The 21,860-nt window shown below is 27.4% G+C and overlaps 1 long non-coding RNA gene across 1 annotated transcript in view; it reads left to right on the forward strand.

Moving 5' to 3' along the window:
- The first annotated feature begins 243 nt into the window (after positions 1–243).
- LOC124420316 overlaps positions 244–21,860 on the forward strand; it is a 42,008-nt gene continuing 20,391 nt past the window's right edge. Inside the window, exon 1 of the long non-coding RNA XR_006941115.1 lies at positions 244–740. This is a non-coding gene — a long non-coding RNA (uncharacterized LOC124420316). The remainder of the gene's footprint in view (positions 741–21,860) is intronic.

Raw genomic sequence — 21,860 nt, forward strand, 5'->3', positions numbered from 1 at the left:
CTTTATAATACATTCGAATTTATTTTATAAAAATATATTCAAATTAAATATGTTTTGAATTATGATTAAATGATGAAATTAAAATAAAAGACATAAGATGGCGCCAGCTATGCTTATTACGAAAAAAGCTATTATGTAGTGTAGTTGACTACAATACATATAATTGCCGTTTCATAAGAAAACGTTTTAAAATTAATTTACGATTTCATAATAAAAAATTTATTAATATAAATATTAAAAACTTAAAGTATATTTATCAACTAATTGTAAAGATTTTATTTGAAATTCGACAAATATGCCAAAATACATTAAACGAAAGTGTCAATCAAGGCAAGAATAACAAAAGAAGTAAAATAAGCAAAAACTTTGTTGTAATTGCCCTTTGCTTTATGTTGTTGTTTTTTTTTTCTTAAATTCTACCGCTAAAAGTTTACATTCCTTTTGTTTTTTCATTCTTAATTTGGCTATTAGATATTGTGTTGCATCGGTCATTGTTTAATATTAATTAATTGGTTTTGTGAAAAAGACAATTTGTGGTGTGATAAAAGTTTATTAATAATTTAGTGTAGTGATAAGTTAATAACATAAATATAAGATAATCGTCCAATTAATTCTGTATCGCAAAATGTGAATGTTTTCTTCAATAAATTGAACATTCTTAAAAGTGAAAATTTATTAAATTTGCAAAATGGTGGCGACTGGCAATTTGGTTTACCTCAATTCAATTCATCAATGCAAAGGTACGTTCTAAAATACTTAATACAGAATATAGACTTCATTTTACATTTATGTTACATTTCCTATCCATTGAGACTTAAATTACGAAGAGGGAATAAATTGTACTGATTTGATGTAAGCTGCTTGTATAACAAAGGCAAAAAAATATGAACATCGAAAACTTAAACTCTGTACAATTGAATAGCCTACGGATGTACATACAAATTTATGTTAAATAGATATTCACAGAAATCAACATTAATTATTAAAAGTCATAACATTTATTATGATGATTTGCTAAACTGCCGGGCGTTTTCTCCTCTGGGGTATAGTGGACACCGACTTCGCAAAGAATACACTCTGCGTGCATCAACAGCCTTTGGCCTTAGGACGGCTATTTATTAAATATTTATTTAGCGAAGACGTTGTAAATGTACCATGGAGAAGAAAGTCCTTGAGCATTTTAGCAAATCTTTATAAAGCCATTTGAAAGTATGCGAGATCTACTTTTGTAGAAATTAAACTTAAATCGTCTTGTTCCATAATTTAATTAATAAAAGAGAAGACCTTAGGCACAATTTGGCACTGACTTCGCTAAGAATACACTCTCCATGTAACAAGAGTGACCGGATTAAGACCAGCCATTTAGAAAATCATACTAAGCGAAGACTGTGTTGGTCATATATAGAGTGCCAAATCCTTGAGTCAGACTGTAGGCCGCCTACTTGAGAAATATTTATTAAGCGAAGCCGTTGCTAGACATACCATAGAGAGGAAAATCCTTGCGCCAGTTCGTAGGACAGCCGTTAAGGAAATTCTTATTAATACATAGATAAACAAGAGATATCTTTAAATTAATATCGATGAGGCGTTTTTGTTGCTAAAAATTGTTGAACGCAAGGGTATATCAGTTTGCCATTCTCTTTGTAATTTCCAATATATAATTTTCTGACCGTATAAAGTATAGTATATATTCTGAATCCTTATAGATAGAGGAGTCAATTAAGCCATATTCGTAAACAATTTTCATGTTTTGATAAATAAGCAACTACAACAACACTGCTTATTTATTGCGTTGTTTATTTTTTTGTTCTGTTTCGTATGTTTGTATGGCTGTTGGTTTCATTACGTTGTCTATTTTGTTTTTTGTGAGTTCTATTTCGTTTAACGTTCTTGTTGTTCTTTATGTTTTGCTTAAGTAATGATTGAACTCGGAAAATTTTGAAATTTTATGAAATTAATATTTTTTTAATACACTATAAGATTCGCAAAGCATTCTTACTTGTTTTTTATATATTTTATTTTAACATTCCTACGAATAAATTTTACTTGTATTGTACCTATAGAATTTTTCTTTGGCAACACTAAAAACAGTGATTAACTTTAAATAATAGACATAAGATGGCGCCAGCTGTGCTTATAACGAAAAAAGCTATCGTTTGCTAATACTAAACTTTATACTTATAATTGCCGTTTCATAAGAAAACATTTTAAAATTAATTTATGTTTTTATAAAAAAGAATAGATTTATTAATAAAATATAAATATTAAAAACTTTTAGTATATTTATCAACTAAAAAAAATAATTGCAAAGTTTTGATTTTAAATCTGATAACTCAAAGTGTCAATCAAGGCAAGAATAACAAAAGAAGTAAAATAAGCAAAAACTTTGTTGTAATTGCCCTTTGCTTTATGTTGTTTTTTTTTCTTAAATTCTCCCGCTAAAAGTTTACATTCCTTTTGTTTTTTCTTTCTTAATTTGGTTATTAGACTATTAGTGTTGCATCGGTCATTGTTTAATATTAATTAATTGGTTTTGTGAAAACGACAATTTGTGTTGTGATAAAAGTTTATAAATAATTTAGTGTAGTGATAAGTTAATAACATAAATATAAGATAATCGTCTACTTAATTCTGTATCGGAAAATGTGAGTGTTTTCTTCAATAAAGTGAACATTCTTAAAAGTGAAAATTTATTACATTTGCAAAATGGTGGCGACTGGCAATTTGGTTAATCTCAATTATATTCTTTCATCAATGCAAGGTACGTTGTTCTAAAATGTTTAATACAAAATAGAGAATTCTTTAAATATATTAATTTTTTTACCGTGTTAGTAAATATAATAACAATTGATAACTTAAGGACTGGACTACTTTGATCCAGAAGCAGGAATAACTTCTATGAATTTGATAAACTTGTAGGTATGGATTTGATAAAAGGCCAACAAATAACTTCGTATTATATGTGTACATTAACACGTCGTAAAATAACTTTCGGCCGGGCGCAAGGGTTTTCTACTCTGGAGTATATTGGACACCGATTTCGCTTATGTTGCTGTTGTTGTAACAGCTCGACTGTGGCCGATAGTTCTTTCCTGGGGAAAAAACTTTCGGTTGATACAGCTGTCGCTGGGTTGACAATCTTTGGCCGAGTTTGACTCGGGTCGTTCCGGAGCGAAGATCCAATTGTCGTGGGACTTCGCTTATAATACAGTCTGCATGTATCAAGAGCGTTAAGCCTTAGGGCAGATATCTTCTAACTATTTATTTAGCGTAGTCGTTGTCGTTAAGTAATATTATAATCGACTTGTTCCATAATTTAATTATGAAAAGGGAATGTTGTCTATTTAAGAAATATATTTATTAAGCGAAGCTCTTGTCAGACACACCATAGAGAGAAACGTTTATGTGCCAGGCCGTAGGTCGGCCATTTAGGAAATCCTTATTAAAACATTTATTTGGAAAAGTCACTAAATTCGACTTGTTGCATAATTTGTTATTGTTTATCTCCACATGTCGAATTTCGAAATGGGAACTTATTTCTTTTTAAAATTAGTGACTTGTTCCATAAGCAATATTTAATGTTTAATTTGTTAATGGAGGCGTTTTTTCATAATAAAGTCCCCACATATGAGGATTTATTTAATTTTTGATTTGGAGAGTTATTTCATTACGTCATTAACGAAAAGCTGGCTTATAAGAAATATTTTATATATATGCTCATACATACATACTTAAATACATACATATTTTTGTATGTACATAAATACATTGGGTTATTATTTAGTGTTTGCTTTGTGATTATGTGGTTATGTGGTAATATTTTTAAAAACCAATTAGAATCAATCTATAAAATTGATAACTATTTTCAAAAAAACGTGTTTCAAATTAAATTTATAAGTTGTGTTAGTAATTTATCATTTCTATACCTATGCCAATCCTTTATAACATTTTCAGAATATTCAGATTGTTAAATGGAAAATAATTAATGTTTTTTATAATAACAAAAGCACGATATTTGTCCATCAATCCTTACTGTTGTTTGGCATTTTTTCAACAACCGCAATTTTGCATAAATTACAACTCTTACTTTAAATATTAGTTAGGTATATAAATTTATGCGTAAACACAAAATAGAATACATTATCAAACAACTGCTCATTGACCTCTCAAAGTACTAGAGTAAATATAATTTCATTTTTTTATTACATGATCTTAAAATTTGAAGTCTATGTAGGTATAGGTGTTGAATGCATATAGTCTTCCAATTTATTATGGACTATTAGGTTTAGGTAAACAAAGAAGAGTTGCAGACGGAATGACAAATTTACTATCTTTAAGATGCGCACAAATCATATGAATTTAAAAATGTTTGTTTAAGGTTACTATTTGGTCTGGTCTGGCTGGTCAAATGCCAAATTGGATTTTTTAATGATTTAAAGAATTTTTATATCTTGTCTTTAAAGGACGTTTTCAATGGAGTATCATGTAAAATTCAAAATTTATAATTTTTAATTTTATATTATTAAACAATTCTAAATTCATTTTTTAAATTTTCGAAGTCAGAAATTTTTATGTCAGACATTCAAATCTTCCACCAGATTTGCTTTCGAGAATTTTGCTACTTAAATCAACAAAATCGATCCTAAATACGGAAATATGTTTAACAAATTAAAAATAAAAAAATATTTCTTAAAAATAAAAAAAATTATAAAGTATTTAGTTTGGTTTGTTGTAAAATACGAATTATTATTTTTTATACACTATGGTGAGAGTATATAAGATTCGACACTGTCAACTGTTTTATATTACCTTAAAAGGGGTTTTCATTTCCCAAAAAGCAGATGATAGATATTTTTTAAAAAAGCCGACAGACAATTGTTGTGTAACTAATTGTTTATGTAGGCAAAATTGGTTGTTTGGTAAATATGAGGATTCGAATCTGTACACATGCACAAGTGATACCAATTGCAATAAAAGCAAAACTAATTGTTATGGATATTTTCTTTGGTGTAGTTTTTCTTTTTTTAATTTCATTATCATGCTACTGGAACCTTTTCATAAACATTGAATTTTAACAAGGTCATTGTTTGGATTGTGATTAATTTATCAAAACGCTTAAAAAGTAAAAAATCAGCTTTGTGCAACCTTGAAAAAAAAAATCAAAAAAGAATAGGAGGGTTGAACAATTTCCACCACTTTAATGACAATTACATAGCGTTGATCTGAATCACAACAGCTGTCACCCGACTAGTATGTATGAGCCTAATTTCAGTAAAAGCACTTGATCCATTTAGGTTAAAGAAGGGTTTGTTTTTTTGCGGTTTTATATAAAGAACTGCAAATGGAAAACTAGTTTATATTTTCTTGTTGTATGATAAATTATCAAGCCCTTATGGGTGGCGTGATTAAATTAACCCTCTAAAGGAAAAATGTACAATAATTTTGTTACTACAATCAAATTGGTTGCAAATTCGTTCCAGACGTTGCATCCGTTTCTCAGTCTTCAATTGTAAATTATAGGTGGGCATGCGAAAACTCAAGTGTACATTAAATTTAAAACTCTTTTCTCCAAAAAACTCGAGGGTTAAACTATTTTCTAAAAACTATTATCAGATGGATAATAAGGGTTACAAAATGATTGAGCAGTTGGTTTTAAATATAACTTTTTATTGGCATGATGATATCTTGTATATAAAAAATTAAAATAAAAAAACAACAGATTTTCTAAAACAAACTAAAAATCATTAGATTTTATAAACAGGTGTTCGAAAAATGTGAATATTTTCTTAAAATAATATTTATTAATAAAGGAATTTAATTTAATTTTTACATACCCGTTGGAGAATTAACAGCTGTAAGATGATGGGGGTCTTAATTTTGTGTAACAATATCCAGTAGTCATGTGAAAGTGTCACTTTGCCTGCAGGAATCTGTTAGAAATAAATATACATATATGTACATAGTATTCTGTATTAATGAGTTAAAATTTAAATATTTGATTATTCGTTCACAGTAAGGTAAAATAATATATTTAACATTTTCAGTCATTAAAAAAAAACATTTAAACAAAATTCTTAGAACTGAGTTTTTACGTACCAACATCGGTTAAAAATACCTTAAACCACAAAAATACCTTATGTTATTATTTTTATCCTAAAATAACAAACACTAACATAATTCTTACAAAAAGAGACCCAAAAAAATCTTTTTAAAAACAAGTAAATCAATTGAAGGTTGGAGATCTCTATCTTCTTTTTTCTTAATTTTTTAAGGATCTCACTTCTTAAAATAATCATAAAAAAATTAAAAAAGAAGACCCATGTAAAGACGGAGGTAACATTTGGTCACGTTTACATTTTCAAATTTTAAACTACATATTTGATGAAAAAAGGGGTTTAAAGTGTTTTCAGGAAAAAATCAACAAATTATTTGTTACAACATTAATCCTATTTATTCAATATAGCAATATGTATGGCTGTCAGCAGGGCAATAACATGTTTAAGAATGACTGACATTTCTAATGCATGATTAGACAATATTTTTTGACAATCTACAGTTTTGAAGGTACAACAACTGATAAATCTCTTGTCGGCAAGAAATCAAAGTCATTTTCTTTTAAGTTGCGTCTGCGTTAAACTCTCAAAAAATTATTTGTAATGAAATCGATATTTGATACAATGATATGTATTATGAGTATTGAAGTAGCAAAAGGTGTCTATTTGTTAAAGACAGTAAGATTTTATTAGAAACCATTAACCATGACATTATTTTTTAAATTCAATAAGATTTGCATACAAATAGCAACATCTCTTGATAAAAAACCGCCAAAGACTAATTATTATAAGTTTACAAATTAAGAACAAAAGATCCCGGGAGTAATAAATTGATTAATTGTATCATTGATACTCCCTCTCTATACAACAGACAGACAAACATTTTATACATACATTTTTGTTGCTGTTCTTCCTCCAATCAATTCATACTAAGTGGTTCGTATAACAACATTTTTTGAGCTTAATTTTTGCTCCATTCAACATCTGCAGCTGTTGGTTTCCATCTCTTTATTGTCCGTTGTTTGGAGAATAGTTTACTTAGTTTAGCTTATGCACGTCGAGATACAAGATTAGTCCATTTATGGCAATTACGCTTTACAAGCCTAAAACTCGAGCCACGAAAATTGTATGTTTCGTACGGGCACATCCCAGAAATAAGAAAACAAAAAATTGAGAAGACTAAATAAAATTCAATAACAAAAGCAAAAAACCAAAATAATACAAAACGTTAAGAGTTCAAGCATTAGTTATCAATGCTGAAATCTCTGGCGCGTATTAAAGGCTGTTAAACGCGTTCTCTACGTTTTTTTCAATCTTTCATCTTCCTCTTTGCTCTGTATGCTCTTTTTGTCCATACTACACACTCTTAATCAATGTTGCATGTGCATTTAGTGTTTTATTTTTGTTTGTTTGTTTCTTCTTAAAATTCTAGGCTTAATGTTTTCCATTTCTAATAAAATGTGGTATGAAAAAATTGGAAAAAGCTTTCAACGCATTTTAGATGATGATTTAAATCGCAAACGCGTGTTGAAATTCTAATGTATTTCTATGGATTTTTGTTTTCTGTTCAACTAAAAGATATTCCGATAATAATCTTGGTGCTACGTGGTTTTCCGGCAGAGTTTCTTTCGGTCCCCCCCTTTTCTATCGATTAATTTTTTTGTCTAATTTTTTTTTATTCATAACAGTGGCAGTATGAAATCGTGTTACTCATTTATTAAATTGAAACTAAAAATAGCTTAATTTGTTGCAAAGAAATTGTAAAAAAAAACCAGCTACATTTGAGTTCATCGATCGTACGTATGACTATCTTAAGCACTCATTTGGGACTGTTTTATTAAAAAAATAAATATATTTATTAAACATCACAATGATTATCACGAATTTCATCAAGTAATATTCTGAAGAACACTTTTTATGGCGGATATGATCAAATAAGCCCTGACTATTCTTCAACTCGGCAGTATTGAAAAATACCATTGCCTATATGTATCTTTCTTGGTACAATATAAGATCATGTGCTAAATTTCATATAAATTTAAAAAGTTCAGGTCAAATCAAGGATTTATTGCATTTTGAAGTGTGCATTTATCTATGAATTTTTTAATATATATAAAAAATAGTAAGTAAAAATAAATGTAAATGATTGAATTTTTAATTAAATGTTGTTTTTGAGAGGATTTCAAACTCTGTGGCTGTAAAATAATATAAGTTTCTGTCAGCAAATTATATATAAAGCATGGTTACTCCATAAGAAAATAGTCAAAACTGTGGAATGTAGACAATGGTTAACGATTAATATATGTTATTCACTTTATGCATCATACATATTATATTAGTGACTTGATATTTTCCAGTTTTTCCTCTTACTCGGCAGGTTACTTACCATGTCTGTCCATCAGGAAAACAGTCATAAAATTTAATTTTCTTTTTAATTCACCATAGAATTTTGGTCACATTGGTTTCTTTTTTTTTTTTTCAAAACTCGACTTTTCTTTAAATTTCCTAAGCAACCGTAAATAATCGATTTGTGGCGTTAATTTGCTTGCGCTGTTCTTCTTGGCCAAACTTCTTCCACAGAAGACAAAGAAAAAAATAAATAAATTTTGCAATCACCTTGAAATAAAAATGTTGGGAAATAAACAAACAACGACTTTGCATCAAAATACAATTTGACAGTACGAAAAGATGAAAAACAATAACAAAAGCAACAGCGACGACCATGTTGACGCACAGTAAAACGTAGACACAGTCGGAGAGGCAGTCAGGCAGACACCCATCCAGCCTGACTGCCTGTTTTGTTAGCCACCGATTTATATTGTAGAGTGCGTAAATTATAAAGTGTCTTTGGTATCGCCTGAAGTGACAACCCCAGGGTGCCATATGGTTTTGCGCTTAAAGGTTAATAGCCATAGGCGGCTTTATTTCAATTTTTGTTGTTTTTTTTTTCGTTACTGTTTGACATTTTTCGATGGACATTGTTGTTATTGTAAATTGTTATTAGAAAATATCATCTGTGAAATCTTTTAACAATTTTGCAGACTTTTTTTCATCCTATTTTTCCTTCAATTTGTTACAGTTACTTAACGGAAATTTAAAATTATACTGTAAAATTAAAAATAAAACAAAATATGTAAAGATAATTGTAAATATTTAAGGAAATTAATTCTGTACTGCAACCATTAAAATAGGGTTAGTAGGTTTCTCAAATGACAAATATATATTGGAAATTAATACTAAACTAGGATTTGCTACCGTAAAAGTCATAAGCGTGTTAGAGAATTGGTTTCAGATTAACATGATTTTAAATTTTGGCATCAACTGTTTGAAATGTACATAAATTCTAAATTAAAATTGTTGGCTTCTCAATAGGTTTTTGGCAGGGCTTTCTAAAAATGGCAACATTCATTTAAAGCTAATATGTTTTAGTTCAGCAAGTTAGTAAGTGAAATTGTCAGTTTCTTTAGATAACATGCTTTTGTAAACACATATTTTTAAATGAATAATGAACAATAAATCTTTTTCGAATAATTATCTTTGATTAGTTTATTAAAAATGTATTTTTAATGAAGTACATTTTACACCTTTTTTTTATTTAATATTCATCAGTATCAGTTTTGTGTTGGTTAGTTTTCTTTGATATTTGGGTCAAATTCATAAATTTCAATACAACATTGTGTGTAATTTTGTGTCTACTTTTTCTTTGTTGTGGTGGAAAATTTAAATTTTTTTATTATTCCAAAATCTATAGAATCTTAAAGAGATAAGAAAAGTGCTATTTAAAAGGGATTAGATCAAACGCCATGCGCTTTGTTAGATTTTAAAGTTTTTATTTTTATGTAAAATAATTTAAATAAATATGTATGTGTATGTAAAAGAATGGAATATGTATTTTTAAATGAAATTTTAATAATTAAGTAGCAAGAAACATATTCATAGAAATTAAGGGGAATTCGATGAACATTTCTTTATTACTAATTAAAAAATAAATAAATAAAAAAAGTTTTATTCTAACTTAGTCACATCATAACCTACACGATTGAATAATTTTCTGAATTTTAAAATTTAATTCTTATTTGTTTTTTCTGGTTTAGTGAAATAAATGTACAAACCTACAAGACACTAAAAAAAATACATATACGAATTCTTTAGTATTTTTCTTTTCATAACTTTCGTTTACATATAGAAAAACCAATAATTTTAATAGGATTCAAAACCGGATAGAGGGATAGATAGGGTTCTGAGCCTAAGTACTTTCCAACCATCCGAAAAGCAACATTTTGTTTAACAATTTATTTCAAAAATTTTTTATACCCGAGGTGAGGCCAAAGAATCCAAACTAAAATTACAGAATTATTTTCTTTTTTTTCATTTCTATTACACTGAAGGCCATCTGGAGATAGTTTTAGTGACAGTTTTCGCATTTATTTTATACAAATTTATATTATTGAAATTTTAAGGATAAATAATAAAATGGTTTCATAAAATGTTGTTTTATTATTGATTTGGCCCTGGTATTTGTGTATAAACAAACATTTGTTATCCAGGACATTTCATTGTTTATTATATTGATTTTAATGGCATTCACTAGAACGAACACATATTATCCATTATGGTTTTTCATATGTATTTATGTATGTGTATGTGTGCGGATAGAAGGACATAGAACCATAGAATTCCACGTAATTTTTTTATATGATTAAATAAAAATCACTATAATTTGTGGTGTTTGCTTTTAATAAGTGTATGTGTGTGTTCTAAAAGGATCACCATCATTTGTGGTGTTGGATTATCATTGTCACAAAGACAAAACCAAAGAAAGGATCAACGGTTTTCCAGCAGAATATCAAACACACACTATGTGCACTATTTTATTACCTCGCATTTCTCTATAATTCTTTTAAGCTATTTGTGGTATTTTCGTTGGATTTTTATAATAATCACGCGGGGTAAGAAAAACATTTCAAAGTATAAATTTATACAGCAACCATGTGAAGGCTACACATCTGCCTGACTACAAAAGGATTCTTTTTTTTGGTTGGGTTTTTAATTTTAGAATATTTTGGAAGAGAAAGATTTATGGTTTTTTAAATAATTAACTCAAGAAGAAAGATGAAAACAAGAAGAAAACTAAAAGAAATGTGTCACAGTATCAATTGTCATTGTCACTGTTGCAAGAAGCATTTGCTAAACAAAACATGTTAAAACAAATGTTTTCAAAACTAAAACAGCACGATAACAAGCATTTCACAATAATTAATTATGCCTAAAAAAAGATGTTGTAGCTCTCTTTTCTCGTCTTAAATTTACGGCTTGATTGTTAAACAGAAGTCATATGAAAAGTTAAACGATGTATGTTTTTATGATAATTGAAGCATATCTCCTTTCACAGCAACACAAAAATGATTTGGAAAATCTGATACTCAAAATAACATAAAAATCGTTTCTTTTAATCACTTTAAGGGAGTTGACTTGAAAATTGAGTAGAGAGAGAGAGAGATCTTGCGTGAAAGACATCAAATATGTTTGGTCATTTCAATGTTTTAGATGCCATATATACCAAAAATCGTTTATTTTATTAGGGATTTGTAAAAATCTGTATTGATTATAGATCAAAGCTCAATTTATAACTTTAGTTCAAACTATAAATTTTATTCAGAGCATTTTACCGATAAAGTGGCAGCTCTTTGTCATGCACACACACACACGCTTAAAACCGAACATACATATGTATGTATGTGTCCATAAAAAAGGATATGGTTGCTTTGAAGATATTTATGATCAACGCCTCTGGCGTCTGTGTCAGTTGGATATTTTTGGGTTTAATATCAAAAGTTCCGCATTGATTGTTTTAAGCAGGAATTCAATGCCTGAAATTCAAATCTCTAGAACGAAACCGAAAAATCAAAATTGATAAAACAAAAACTTATGCACATGCCTCTAAGAAATGTTTTGGTTCCTTTTTCCTTTCATACTGCTTGTTGCCTTTAATATAAAATATAGAAATTATTAAAAATGAAATAAATATGAAGGCGTTTATTTTCTCTTTTCCAAATTTTGTAGTAATTAATGATTGTTTGTGAAAAGTTAAATATGCATTTCCTAATGTACAATTTTGTTTAGTTTAACTACATTACATTAAAAGACTCCTGCTGTTATTTAATCATGTGTCTATGGCGGATTACCAATTATTTTGGCTTGTAATTCCCTCAAAACAAATGTCATTGTTCTTAAATAAATTTCGAAAAATAAAAAAAAACGAAAATAATGTTGACACGAAAAGTGCTCATAAATTAGAATTTTAGTTTTTGTATATTAAAGATCCTCCCCTTTTAGATGATAATATTTGACTTTTCCCGAAAAGTGAAAAAAACCATAAGTCCTAGTTTATCCTTGTTTTGTTTGACCATTTGTTAGCCTTTTGTGTTTAAAGTGTTTATGGTGAAAATATCATTGTGGTCACTAGTGGTGCGTTATCCACTGTGCTTCACTTTCCAAATGTATTTTGGTATTTGACCATCTATGTATGAGCATTAAATGGGGTAATTTTCACTGTATAACTTTTATATTTAAATTTACGACAAAAATGTCATACCACAACAAGGTAGTTTGTTCAAACTCTGTAATTGTTTAAAATAAAAATTCTACATCTGTTTCATTTAACGCATCCCTCATTTCAAATAAAATTCTTTATTTTATTTGTTTATACATTTTGCAAACATTTTTTAACGTATTCAAATTATTAAGTAAATGAAATATATTTTATAATTATAAAACATTTTTACATAAAAACTTGTCTTTATAAATCCACATTTATTTAAAAGTTTGCCAAATATAGTTTATTTTTATACAATTCACATCATAAATTTTTAGTCATTAATTTGTCATTTTATCTCTTCTAATTGATTTATTAATTGTTAATTTATTGTCTTTATATCAACTCACAATAAAAAAAGACAAACGACAGATTTTTTTTAATTTAAAAACAAAAAGAAACAAAAATGAAACGAATAGAAAAAAAGAAAGAAATAATGAAAAAATACAAACTCCTCTTAAATGATTGGGTTCGTGTATTATTATTCTAAATTTATATTTTATTTGATTTTTATTCAATATTAAGGCAAATAAATATTTTGTTTTATTTTGGAATTTTGTTCAAAATTTATGTTTTTTGATGTTTTCGACTGACATGTCGTATATATTTTCAATGATTTTTATAGATTTTATTGTAGATTTTTCTGTTTAAACAATTTTCGTTCATGTTTTATGATAATTAATGTAATTTATTGATTTTTAAATATTTCCTACATGATTTCTGCTTCGAGTCTAAGAAGATCTTTTGTTTTAGAAAACATTTTTAATGTTTGTCTTTGTGTATTTTTTTGATTTTGAAACAAAAATATTTAAAAGATTTCTTAAAAAAAAAACAAATCAGCTCATATGTTGTACTAATGTGTTTTTGGTGGGTTCATTAAATATTTAAACAATAAAATGTTGTTTATATTGTTTGTTTTATGTCGGTGAAAAGCTTATTTTAATCGGTTTTGCTAATCTTAACAAAATGCCATTAATGTTTTGGAATACTTCATAAAAAACGACAGGTGTTGTTGCGTTTCTCGATTGTTTATTTATGGCAGCCTCTGTTGTTATCCAGTGTTAAGTGTTGATGACATATAAAAATAAAACAAAAAGTTACAAGAATGATGCATATATTAATGTTTGTATACCCAATGGAAATTATTACAAATTTAATTGGTTTCACTATTGAATTTAGGATTTGTTTTAGTTTTTTTTTTTAATTTATTGTAAAATTTTCGTTTGCTTTTTGTAGTTATAGAAGTAATCGAAAAAGTTTAGTTTTGTTTCCATCGGGATTTATGTTACAGGACATATGTATGTTGGTTTGGGTGTTTATAGACATACTTATACAACGTATGATAATCTGCCACTCTAGATTTTTGCACAATCCTTTTGTTTATTTCCTTGTTGTGGTAGCAAGATGAGCGTTTGTTATTAGTAAACACTTAACAACTAAATCTAAGTGACATCTTGAAAAGTAGCAAACAAAAACAAGAACAAAACAAAATCATATGTATAAATAAATATAATAAAAACTCTTGAGATGAAGATGAAGAAAAAAGAAGCACTTCTTAAAATAAATCTTAAAATACCAGAAAAAAAGAATAAAATATAATAGATAAAGAAGAGGATTCATTCGTTTTACTACTCGTACTAGTGTTACAAAGTGCCTAAAGGATAATCACTTAAAAAATACATTTAGTAGACATACTTACAAACAAACATACATACATGTACATATGTTTGTTTGCATAGTTGCAACACCAGCCTCTTTAAATGTGAGCTTATGATGAGAGTATTAGTTTTATTTTGTCCTTGTTTTTGTTTTGGCTTTTACTCATTGTTTTTTTTTTCTGCAAGGATTTGTTGGGATTTGTTTGAATGTATAAATGTGTGTGAGTGTTTGTATTTTGTTTGCAAAAATTACTAACAAGTATTGCGAAATTGTTAAGCTTATGTAGGCAAAACAATCGTAAATATTAAAATACTTAAAATAGTAAATAAAGTAAATGTTTGCAAACTACAAGGTGTGTGTATTTCATCGCCTAAAATTAGATGGTTTAAGTAAATCTATATAAAGATACGTAAGATTACAAACAAGTAATATACACATACACCAAATTTATTTCCACATGTGCATTGTAATTATGTATGTATATACTCAAAGTGAAAAATTATATTTCTTTTTGGAGTTTTCAGCGAAACTGCTGTATGCAAACTAATTAAAGTAGCAACTTCTTTTAATCAGGTGCCATAAATTTCAAGTGAATTTTAGAATCGATCCCCCATTTAATTATACAGGTCTACAAAATTTTTAATTTATACGGTATAAATAACATAAATATACTGAATGAGTTTCCAAGCTTTAGGATTATATCTGGACGCAGGAAAAGATATTGTTAGATATTAAGCCTGACCGAACACTTTCATATGACATACAACATTTCATACATAAAATGTATGACGCTGTCTCAAAATGCTCCAAAAAAGGCGTATTTATAAATTTCAGGACACGATATCTTAAATTTCAGTTTAAACACGAATTCTCATAATTTTCCTCATTTTAAAACCGAGTACACAAAGTAAATCGAATTTAATTATTTCCTCTAATAAATGAAATAATTATTTTTTGCGTTTTTTAATACAATTGTAGCTCAATATAAATGCTATTTTTTTGAATTTTACGTTCAAATAAAAAATCGATTTACAGAACACCAAATTCGGTTTAAGAAGCATATCTGTTTTGAAACTCATTCGATTTACAGAACAGACTCATAATGTGATGTGATAAAAAAAATCTGAAATCAGATTCTGCGAATCTCAATCCTTTCTGGGTTCAAAAATTTGTGAAAATAAGTCGAAGAAAAATTAATGTATTGTCAGGTTGTCGGAATCAAAGCAGCTCATTCCTTTCTGGGTTAAAAATTTGTCGATCTCTGTTATTCATTGTATATTTTTTGAAGTGTCATCTTTCCGATGTAACAAACACATTACGAAATTCTTTTCCAAATTTCAGAATTTTTCTCTCATTCATATTGTAAAATCGTGCCAATATTAATAAGCATACCTTTATTTTATAATGGGGTAACTTTCAGTTAAAAATTTTTTTATTTTAAATCTCTGCATTTAAGGTAAAATATAATAAACACATTGCGGGTGACCCTTATCCACACAAAGTGCTGTTAAGTCCAAAGTTTGTTAAGCGATCATTAAGAGTATTTTAAGAGAATAAATGAAAATAGCAGAAATGATCGAAGAGTTCAAAGATAAAGACAAAACATATACATATTTTCCCACACTAAACTGGAATTTATATCTATAAATTGAGTGAGAATTGTAGAGGAAATATCATCACTCAAAGAGAGTGTTTAAAGAGAATTAGATAAATTTAAGAGATTGCTCAAAATTTAAAGAGCATTGCTAAGAACTCAAACATAATTTTCTTCAAATTTATTAAATAGAGTGTGATTTCAGGCCAAACGAGCACTACTTTGGAAAATATCTAGTTAAAAAGTATCTGCTCTATTTTATATGAGTGTTAAGCGGCTAATATTTTTTTGTTGGGTGTAGTTCTTATTTATGCTGATAGTTGTTGTTGTCGTTTTTATTCTGTTTAAAAGATGTTGTGTTTTCGATATCTTTTTAACATTAAAATTAATGATTATTTTGTATGTATGGATTATTCAATATAAAGGTTGGTTGTTTTGTTGGTACGACTAGACTGGTTGCGGAGTAATTTTCAAGTTGTTGCAACTATCTGAAATGTTTGCTACTTGTGCATACTTCAGCACTAAATGTTTGAGGTGAAGGCTTTTTCAGCCAGTTAAAATGTTCACACAATGCATAGTGTTTGTTGCAATTTTAATGTAAAATAAAAATTAATAATTTTTAGTCAAGTCTAAAAAGAATTAATTTTTTATTAAATTTTTTTGTACAATGTATGTTTTATCTTAGTGATAAAAATTATGTTTTTTTTTGATTTAATAAATTTTTAGTAAAAAAGTAATAACTTTACTATTTTGCTTTTTACAAAACAATTTATAATTGAATATGGTTTTATATAAAAAGTAAACAACATTTAAATTTTAACCTCTAACATTCGTTCAAATTTAATAACAAACGAAAACATATATAAAAAAACACCTCTAACCAATGCATTGACCAGTTGTTTCGCTTGTTGCAAGTACGCAGTTTATTTGGCAGTCAAACATTCTCAGAGTTTTAAATGAATTTATTTATTTATTTAGTCTTAATAATTTTAAAGTTTATTTATTAATGCTATAGATAAGGTAGGGGTTTATTTTGAAAAGTTGTTTCTAAAAATCTTAAACTTTAAAAATCTGACATGTAAACATTCTTTTAGTGTCTCGGCAGCCAACCAGTCAACTTACCAACAATTTGGCCAGTTAACCAGACACGATCTAACACACACACACATGGTCATATGCAATTTTTAGCCAATCATCATAATTTTTTAGTTTTATGTTATTATATTAGATGAGCAACAGAAACCTCAACTTCATTCCCGGCATAGACAACAACATCAGCAACAATTGCAAGCATGCAGCATTTATTTGCTTATTTTTTGTTCACTGTTTGTAGAAACAATATTTGCATTTTTTTTAGTTATTATTATTATTATTATTATTATTATTTTTTAAACAATAATATTATTTTCATATGTATAAAAATATAATATTTGTTGTTGCATACATGTAACCAAAGTTAGTGCTAATGTTGCTCTTTTAGTTGGCGTCGTTGCTGGTGCTGTTGTACAATTAAATTTTATTATTTGTTTTGCAATTTTTTATTTTACACAATTTTTCTGTTTCTATTTCTCTTTCTAAAAACAAAAAAAATCCAATTATTTTGTAGATTTTTTATTACAAACATTAGAGACCGTTGTTGAATGCTTGAAATCAGATTCACATACACAAATTCAAATGTTTATTTTAATTTTAATTTATTTCATTAAAAAATAGAAAAATATTTATTGCACAAAAAGTTATAAAAATCGAAAATAAAGATCATTAATTTGAACTAATTTTATGGCTCAGGGTCAGTGTAAGAAATTTATCAAAGAGGGATATGATAAAAGCGAAATGAATTTTGTTTTAAATAAATTATATATTTAAAAGAATATTTATTTATTTTATTATAATAAAATATTTAATCACATCAAAATATTTTAAGTTTGCTTTAAGGGTTACCAGACTAATTTAAAAATATTTTCCTGATTACACCTCAAAAAGGGAAATTATAATTTTGTTCTATTTCACACCTATACGGCAATTGCGCCTTAAATTTTACTAAAAAAGTAACAATCTATTGTAGAATTTTTAGAACTTTAATAGGAACGCAGCAAAAAAAAAAAAAAACGAAGAACTTCCAAAAGAATAACATTAAATTTGTTTACCTTCTGCGGAAGTGATGTTTATTGACATCCAAAGAAGCGAAAAGAATCATTTTTTTTAATTTGAATTAAACCAATATATCCAAGAAATAACATAAAAATTATTTTCCGAGAATGACTTCAGATGTCAAATAAAACGGACATCCCTCAGGTCTTTTTCAGTACTTCCATCTAGTAAATTCTACTTCTTTTTGATTCTTTTAAAGTTTTTTTGCTGGGTTTACAAAGTTTGGCATCATTGAACTATAATTCAGAGGGCAGCACACTTGTTTTTAAAAATGAATCGAATGCTGCTGTTGAAATGGATGGATAGACGGAATATATTTACATATGTACAAAATCATTTATTTATTTTCTTTTTTCTCCACGCCTGATGATTTTTTGTCTCAGTTTTCGTAATGAAAAAAGCAGAAAACAAAAAAAAAACTTTTTGGAATACTTTACAACGATGACGACTGTGAAGACTACAATGTGGCTGGTGGTATGGAGTGTAAACGAAACTATAATAAAAACTTTCGTCATTAGCAAAACTAAATCAAAATATTGAATGAATAGAGGGCTTTTTCTTTAAATACACAATGAACATACGCAAAACATGCTATAACATCGAAAAATGTTTCGCTTTTAAGATTTCTTTAGTAAACAAAAATGTACTTTTCAAGAGCGTGCTATTACAATGGGTACAACTAAGTCCAGTGGTTCTAAAACTTTTATAGCAAAAATTTTTAACTTTTTTAATTAACAACTAACATTTTAATTCATAAATTTATTTGACAAGTTGTGTCAATTTTACCAACACATCCATACTAGTCATACAGTATTTTTGAACCCACAATATTTTGCTTGTTGTAATTGAGTCCACAGTTTGGGAACCTCTGATTTGGGGTATGTTGTGTTTATTTAACACAACATCTTGTTATGTTTTGATTAAATTTTTGTTTTTATTTTCATTTTCGCCTGGTTTTTCTTTTTTCTTTTGTGTGTTTTTTTCAAGCTTGTTTACATATCGAAGATTGATGAAGTTTACTCTCTGTTGTTTCTATTTATACCCTACTTCACTTTAATGGGGAGGGTATATTGCGTTTGTAACACACATAAATATTCGTCCTACAAAAACTGAACAAAAACTAAAATAGGGTATTAAAAATTCGTATTTTATTTGAATATTTTCTTTAATTTTCTTCTCTATTTGTTGGGATAGGGAATTTCTTGGTTGTTGTTGCTCACAGTGTGTACTTAACTAATACTTAATTGATTTAAAAATACAAATAATAATAATAAATGTTAATTATGTTTATAATGATTGTTTTTGTTATTCTTGTAGACATTATGTTGATTTTCAAGATGATTTGTTTTTCTAACATTGAAAATAAAAAATTTCGAAGAAAAAAAAAAAAAAACGATCAAGAATGAGTGAAATTTGAATTTATAAAATTTTCTCTAAAATTATACAGATTTATGGCATTTTAATAGTTCGAATCTTTTTTACATTGACACAACTTTTTGAAAAATTAATATTAATTGTTAATTTTATATGATTTATATCATTCAATTTTGGCAAAAATTTATGCAATAATGAGACCAACTGAACTTACAGTAGTTAACAAATTGTAAAATTGAAGTTGGTTGTCTTCAGCATATGATCTTAAACAAGCTGTGCAAATTTTACCAAGATTTATTTGTATTTGATCATTGTCATCATTGTATTGTTTATCACAATCATAAAATGTCATGTTGTCATTTTATGACAATTATAAAATGAAAACAAACTGCCAAGTCAAAAGAATCATTCGTTCATCCATTCAATCAAGCATACATACATTCTATTTTCACAACTTTGTTTTTTTTATGGACTTTCAAGTGTTCCCTTTGGCCAGACATGCCCTGGCTGTGGAGTAGTAAATAGCGACTGCTGTGGGGTGTTGTAACGAATAAGGGACGGAATTTTTGAAAAGTAATTAAAGGCAATTGAAATTGTCTTGTCGGTGTTATGAATGGTGTTGAAATGATGTGTTGCTTACTGATGAAGTTGCATATAAAATCACCAGCAACTACTACAACAACATCATCGTCAGCATCCTCATTGCCACCAGAAAATTATTAAGCCTTTCAGAAAATACTTTAAATCGTTTGTAATGACTTTTAAATGATGACACATTATATGTTTATAGTTCTGTAGCTGCAGTTAAAGACGACAAACAACATCAAGTCAAATGACGAATGACGAACTAAACAGCTACAGGGAGTGTAAAATTTTACACAAACTTTTCAAATGCTTTTTCACAAAATTATAAACACATTTTCAAATCATTTACCATTTAATTGTCTTAATAATCCTGCTAATTACTGTTATGTTATAAATTTGTCTTCTTGTATCTAGATGAAAACTATTTCTTATAATGCAGTTTGAAAATTTATTCGTACCAAATAGTTCATTAAAATATTTTTCATATTTTAAATATTTCATAAACTTTTTTCCACTTTTGGAATAGGTGGAAAATCGATTTATTTTTTTTAAAAGAGTCCCAGGGTTTTGACAAAACACAAATGTATATTCGTTATTTCAGCTTTAAGCTTTAAAGGCAACTAAGTAATTTAGAGTTTCTCATAAATTTCATTTTAAAATTTTTTCATATAAAAATTCAGTTTTATTTCTTCAACAGTGTGTATGTTTGTTTATAAAATACGTATGTATGTATGGTCTGTACGCTTGTAATTGCCAAATTACAAAAAGCGAAAAAAAGAAAAGGATGAAAATATTCATAATAATGTCTTCATTAAGCGCGTAAAAACTTTATATCGCAATTGCCTTTGATGAGGCTAAGATAGACTGGCATTATTCTGTCTTTTAGAGGCTGCCATTACTAATCCGAAGCCATTGAATGAATTTTACCTTTATTTTTTGGGTAGTTGACTACTAAGTTAGATAAAAGTTTTTTAAGCAAATGAATTGTTATTAATTCTTCTTTAGAAAAAAATTTCTTCTAAAGAAATAAAAAACATTTAACAGTCTATGAAAAGAATTTAATCAAGCGCTAATTTGCTAATGAAGTGCAAAAGGTTTTTACATTTTTTTTTGTAATTTATAAAAAAGAAAAAATAATGTGAAATATTTAATTTTTTTTAATTATGAAAAATATTATGAACAATTTTATATATTTTTGCAACATAGTAATTTACATTACCGGATGATTTCTAGGAACATTTTGTTAAAGAAATTTGTCAAATTAAAATTGTTTTAGTTAAAAATTTTAACTATCACAGGATTTCATTTAATTTAAGTGTTTATTTAGACAAATGTTCTAAACGTTATTTTTTAATATTTTTGTATTATTAATATTTTTATGTTTTCAAGATTTTTATCATCCAAATTGTAAGTTTGAATAGTAAAGAAAAGAATTTTGAGCGAAAAAAACAACCGCTGTAATAATTCATAAAGACAACCAAGTCATGATTTAAGTAGCGGTCTATGTTTATAGACAAACAAACACGGCTTTTAGCTCCCTTTTTAAGGTACAACATAAATAAAAAATATAATTTTTGCGGTGTTTATGGCCTTTTTTAGTTTTTAATGCTTTTTTGTACTTTTTTCTCTCTACTTTTAATGGCACGTTTCAGGTTTTATCTGCACTTTTTGATTATAACTCTAAGCCATACTCTGGGCTTAGATGTAATTTTCATGTTTTTTTTCTTTGGAACTGTAAATGAACCTATATAATTTATAAACAAACAAGAAACAACTAAAAAATAATTGAAAATAATTTATTTACTTTCAGAAAAAGTTTTAAATATTGTGACTAAAAATTATTATTGAT

This window comes from Lucilia cuprina, chromosome 5 (genome assembly GCF_022045245.1).
Source record: "Lucilia cuprina isolate Lc7/37 chromosome 5, ASM2204524v1, whole genome shotgun sequence".
NCBI lineage: Eukaryota > Metazoa > Arthropoda > Insecta > Diptera > Calliphoridae > Lucilia > Lucilia cuprina.